This window comes from Micromesistius poutassou (assembly GCF_964030765.1).
Source record: "Micromesistius poutassou genome assembly, chromosome: 16".
NCBI classification, from domain to species: domain Eukaryota; kingdom Metazoa; phylum Chordata; class Actinopteri; order Gadiformes; family Gadidae; genus Micromesistius; species Micromesistius poutassou.
The window spans coordinates 4,185,568-4,191,868 of record NC_140286.1 but is presented as its reverse complement, the minus strand read 5'-3'; the positions used below and the strand labels follow the sequence as shown (position 1 = coordinate 4,191,868).

Below are 6,301 nucleotides of genomic sequence, written 5' to 3'. Positions count from 1 at the left end.
ACAGTATGGCATTAAGGGGAACTTCTTCGTTAACCTGGTCGGTAGCAGGTTAACTGTCAGGCTAACTTTAGCGGTGTTTTAGAGAAATCCATCTGTCGGCAACAATTGTACCATCAGAAGGTTCCGCCAAGCCTAGTCCTCACAATTTTGTCATAAATGTACATATATGAAGTACAAACAGCGTATATTTTCACTAAGGGTCTAAGATTAAATGATGCAAATAAAATAATTAAATGAGTTGCTATCTATTGTTACCGTGGCTATTTTTATATAACACATTTTTATACAAATCTATGTATTATAACAAAATCAGGAATCAGCAGTTGGATGGTCTAGCACTTGCCCTGTGATACGCGTTACCCGAGTTCGCGAGTTCGAGTATTTCATAGTAGCCTATTCTTGGCGTTGGCTTAACTTTGTAATTCCCTTTATTAATTTTATTAATTCCCTAATTTAGAATATTCAAAGAAATGGAAAATAAATGGCATGAAAAGTTTTTTGATTTCTCCAGTAATGCTTCCTATATTACTAATTGTGTGGGGATTGAACCCCCGACGACCGGGTGCAAGTCCGACACGTTAACTCGAGACTATCTCCCTGATTAAAAATCCATGGTCAATATTCAATTACACTCAACACTACTTATGCATCCAAGAGAACAGCATTTTTTTTGCCAGGCATGGATACGGTGTTCCCTTTTTGAGTTATTATATGCTTGTACTCCTCATAGACCTCCACAAGCAGCTTCTGTTCGCCGCTGGAAAAGATCCCGCTTGGTCCTTTTCGGACATTTGATCCATGATTCGACATTCACGGTTCTGGGCTGGTTACATATCTCATGAACGCGCGTAATCCAGGATAACGTTAGCCTGGCTTGAACTAACCTGAGCATGGCGCAGCTGAACTGCGTTGATGGAATGGCTTAAGCCCATAGGCGTCAGTTACGCTGGGGACGAGTCCCCACCAGTTTTCGTCAAGATTCATTTTGTACCCACCACTTAAAAAAAAAAAAAAAGAGTTGAATTCAGTTTTAAAATAAATAAGTTAATAGCGCATATAATTCTGAGACAGATGTCAACAAATCCACAAAAAATCTATCCGGATACGGTATCCGGATAGATTTTTTCAGTTTGGTTTGAAATGTGCTGGGGACAGAGACGGCACACAGCCGTACTACGTAGCTTAGGGGGTGTAACATTGTGATAGAATGGGGGAGGGAGGGGTTGGGTGGCACGGTGGGCGGCTCCTTCTCTATGCAACCTGAACCTGACTGTTTGGTCGCACTTCCATGGACATTCTGCTGCAGTTGCCGCCTGCATTTTAGGAGAGGAGGAAGTCAGGTAACGTAACGTACGTATTTATATTTATTTATGACAATCAGTAAAAACTCCTTTGTCGTAGTTTTGACAGAGGACGGCGAACAAGTTATCTTGATAGTTTCTAAGTTCTTTAATTGATGTTGATGCTAGCCAACATTAGCTTCTAGAAGCCAAGTAGGCCTAGCTGCCACCGTCAAGTTGAATCCGCCGGCTGTTAGCGATAGCTGCTACAGTGTAGCTGACTTCGGAGTTCACAGCATTACATAATTGTATCGTAGATGCAGTCAGAGTTCAGATGAGGTAACATTAATGCTACACTACCTTCGTCCAGTCTTCCCATGCGTTGACTTCTTATTTTAACAAAGTTAAGTTGTTGGTGCTTTGATGAAATTCCATTAGCATGTTTTTTTGTAAGCATTTAATTCTAGCCTGTGGCTAACCTAAAACAGTTCCTCTGCCCAGACAGTTGATTCAAATGTGTGCGCCAGAAAGACGATTTTTATCGAGTTTGGATGCAGTGGACCTGCAGCGCGCCATGTGGACTGTTAAACACCAGCTGCAATTTTAACAAGGTAGTGGTCTCCTATCTTCACGAAATGGGCATGAGCAGCGTGAAGCATGGCAACCTCTGCCCATCATTGCCCTTGTATCTGAGTGACAGAGTTAATTTAAACTCCAAATGTCTTTAAGCTTGTTAATGGTGGGCTAGTGTAACACAATTCCAAGTGTGTAGGCCTAGTGGTTATATTTCTGACACTGATGCCAATCCATTGTATTATGGTCCTTCTCTAGGCCAGCCTGTTGAGCTACACACCAGACCTGCTGCAAGGGCCTATGAGTGGACTGAAAAGGTGGTTGCACGTGCACTACGTTGTTGTGAAAATGCCAAAGTAAGAACTGTGACCAGATATGTATGTGAATTCAGATTATTTTTAATTTATTGCAAAAAGAACCCAAAAAGGCTTTTTGATTGCAAAGAAATTCTAGTAGAACACAAAACTGTGTGTGTGTGTTACAATTATATACAATATATACAATTGATTGCAAAAATAACTTATATTTTCTTCTAAATTCTAGCAGAACATAAAACAGGGGTGTGTGTAAATGCTGCCAAGCAGGACAACTACTGAAAACAAACAAACGTATGCCTATTGCATATTCTACCCTTTAAAATGCCCCAAACAAATGTGCACGCCTCTCCGATGTGCCAATGTAGGCAATAGCTATTTTCTGTCTGGTTATTTTTTCTAGCTTCTCCCTGTGGACATGGCAGACTGAGACATTGTTTAGTCGTGACTGCGACATCGTGGAGCGGAGCCACGTCTTCAGACGACGCAGTGCACTGAAGCTCCGTTCAGCTTCGCAAGAAGACGCTGGGACCACAAGCAACAGCCTAACAAGAGCCTCCACTTGGGTAAACAGCCGCCTAACTTCTGGTACCATGGTCTTCAAGATATTGATTACTTCCTGACTAGAATTGTATTTGTAATTTGCCTTCAGCATAGCTAGCTGCATTGGCAGCAGCAGTGAATACAGTTCTGGGTAGAGATCTACTACCTCACTAATTTCTCCCGACTGTAGGTGTTCCTCAAACATGGCCAAATGGCCAAGGCCCTCCTGGTTGAACCTCTCATCCAGATGCATGCTTGCCGTATCAATGGCAGAGAAAAACTGCACCCTGAAAAAGTCCTCTGCAGAAGACGGGGTGTGAGTGTTTGCAGGGCCACCATATCGGTTTGATGGTTTCCGAATATGTGGAAGATTGATTGGCTGCAGATCAAGAGATGTGGTGAGTTCTACAGCTCTCGAGTAAATCCTCATAAATGTCTTGCTCGTTCTCTGTGCCACAAAAGCTTTCTTTGTGCAATCGACAGCCTGTAACATCCCGCCAATTGTTACAGCTCTCCCTTGCAAGCTTTTATTGAGACCTTCCAGCTTCAAGAGGATATCCTGCCCAAGGAGAAGGCCAAGCACCGTGTTGCCTTTCTGGGGCTGGTCAAGAAGGCCCGAGGAGCTGTGACTGCCCCTTTGGCTGAAGCCATCTCCTCCAATGCAGCCAAGACCACCTCGTATTGGGTGAGGACCGACTTGATTGCTGGTGTTCGCACAGTCCATCTGGTAGCACACAGAGGCTTAATGGTGGTGAATGAGCCATTTTCAGATATGGCTATCTGTTTAAAGATGGTTTTGAATTTCCCAGACTGGCCAAACAAACAACCCAGGTCATGGATCCGCTGGAGGGCATCTCTCACAACTGGTGTGGATGTGCAGGCTGCTTGTGTGACCAGATTTACACAGTGAGGACCACAGTGCACAAAAGTGGCAAGCGGCTGTTCTCTGCGGACTAAAGCTTGCATCCCAGATAGGTGCCCTGACATGTTCACTGCTCCATCATAGGTTTGGCCACGAAGCCCAGAGAGTGGAAGATTGAGACGGAGCAGCACGTCGGAGGCAATTCTCCAGAGGTGCTTGGCAGTTGTGCTTGAGGCCTCGAACAAGCCCACAAACTCCTCCCTTGGCTCCAGGTCTTGGTTCACATAGCGAAGGCAGATGGAGATCTGCTCTGTGCCACTGACGTCCTGTGTTCCATCCATGATGAGTTTCATAGCAAATCCCCCGAACCAGGGCAAATACAGAGACCTCAAAGCCTTCCTGTTGAAGACTTTTGAGCTGTCACAGTCAGAGCGGGCCCAACGGTTGTTGGCTATTCGAGGCCTCGGGGACAGCAAACCCTCCGAGCATATGGAGATGATGCTCAACCTGCTAGGTACGGAGGAGCCTAACTTCCTCTTCATGGAGCTGTTCCTCCAACACATGCCACCACAGGTCCGGACGGCGCTCGCATTACCGAGCCACGCGCGTTGGCAGAAGAAGCTTTTTTTGGTTTTTCCTGGCTACTCAGAGTTTCGTACCCAAGGTGCTAGCCCCAACACGCAGTGTCAACCCCCCGGACAATGACAGCTTAGCCAACAGAACCCCGGTAGCCGCCGAAGGCTGTGCCTTGTGTTTCGGCGCTAAAGCAAAGAGGTGCTGGTCCCCGTGCAACTTCAAACCGACGGGAAACGCCAAGGCTTGCGCTCATTAGTGGCCATGAGTGCAGGCACGTCAACCCGGCTATTGTTCATCAGGGACACTCTCCGGCCGCGAGTTTCTTTGCGACGCCGGCGCTCAGAGGAGCGTCCTGCCAGCTACAGTGGAGGACACCGCGCCTGGTGGCCACAGTCCACAGTTGAATGACACCCCCATCCACACGTATGGCACAAAGACTGCGGACCTGTGCTTTGGAGGCCAGCGATTCAAGTGGGATTTTGTCACGGCCGACATCTCCTTTCCCCTCCTCAGCTCAGATTTCCTTTGTGCACACAATCTGCTGGTAGACGTCAAAAACAACCGCCTGGTGGACGCACAGACGTTTTCCTCGTTTGCATGTGCCCGCGGTGAGGCAGCATACGGCGGGCTCTCCAGCTCCCTCTCAGAGGGGGACGAATATCAACGCCTTCTCGGGGAGTTCCCCGGTTTAACCCAACCTACCTTTTCCACTGTCACAGCAAAACATGGTGTAGAGCATCATATAGACACTAAGGGCCCACCCGTCTATGCTAGAGCCCGACGACTTAACCCCGACAGGCTGAAGTTCGCTAGGTCGGAGTTCGCCAACATGGAGCGCCTGGGCATCATCTGCCACTCAGACAGCCCCTGGGCCTCACCCCTCCACATCGTTCCCAAGCCAGACACGGGTGATGACCTTGTGGGGATTACCACCACCTGAACGACGCTACCACGGCCGACCGCTACCCAATCCCGCACATCCAAGACTTCTCAGCACACCTGGCGGGCAAGCGGGTCTTCTCAAAGGTGGACCTGGTGCGCAGTTACCACCAGGTGCCAGTGCATCCCCTCGGACATTGCCAAGACGGCAGTGGTGACACCTTTCGGGTTATTTGAGTTTCTACGTATGCCTTTCGGACTCAAAAACGGCGCTCAGACCTTCCAGCGGTTAATGGACTCGGCGCTCAGGGAGATGCCCTTTGTTTTCGTGTATTTGGACGACATCCTGGTCACCAGCTCCTCCGAAAAGGAGCACCAGGGACACCTACGCGACCTCTTCATGAGGCTCGACCAACACGGACTGATCATCAACCCGGCGAAGTGCCTGTTCGGGTTGTCCTCCATCCACTTCCTGGGGCATCTCATCAACAAAGATGGGGCCGCCCCTCTCCCGTCGAAAGTGGAGGCGATTTCTGCTTTCCTCCGCCTGCACACAGCTTGCGCGCTCCGGGAATTCCTGGGGATGGTGACGTTTTACCACCGGTTCATCCGCCAGGCAGCTCACGTCATGCGCCCGCTGTACGAGGCCCTCAAGGACAAGTCCCCCGGCCAGGCTGTCGACTGGACGGCGGAGACGGAGAATGCGTTCGAGGCCATGAAGGCCGCCTTGGGCCAGGCCACCATGTTGGCCCATCCGTCGCATAATGCCCCCATCGCCATCACCACCGATGCGTCTGACTACGCCGTCGGCACGGTGCACGAGCAATGGGTTGATGGTGCCTGGCAGCCGCTCGCCTTTTTCAGTCACCAGTTGACCCCCAGGGAGCGCAAATACAGCTCGTTCGACAGGGAACTCCTTGGACTCTGGCTGGTGATCCGCCACTTCCAGTTACTCTTAGAAGGCCGAGAGTTTGCGGCTTTCGTGGACCACAAGCCACTAACATTCTGCATGTCCAAGGTGGCGGAACCGTGGTCCGCCCGCCAGCAGCGCCAACTTTCGTACATCTCTGAGTACACCACAGACATCCGACACATTGCTTCGGATACGGGTTTGCGCCTGGAGGAGGTCGCGGTTGGCAGCTCAGACGTGAGGCTATGGTGCGACGACTGCTGGTCCCGGTGAACTGGCGCCGGCCCGTTTTTGAGGCGTTGCATGGCCTTTCCCACCCCGGCAGGAAGCCGTCGGTAAAATTGGTTTCCCAGAAGTTTGTGTG

At 49.5% G+C, this 6,301-nt stretch overlaps 1 pseudogene across 1 annotated transcript; it reads left to right on the top strand.

Annotated features, from left to right (window-relative positions):
• Window positions 1-2,201: 2,201 nt before the first annotated feature.
• LOC311361259 lies at window positions 2,202-3,988 on the top strand (annotated as a pseudogene). Its single transcript has 5 exons — window positions 2,202-2,209; window positions 2,571-2,733; window positions 2,901-3,108; window positions 3,235-3,395; window positions 3,717-3,988. The product of its transcript is annotated as an uncharacterized misc_RNA (transcript).
• Window positions 3,989-6,301: the final 2,313 nt, after the last annotated feature.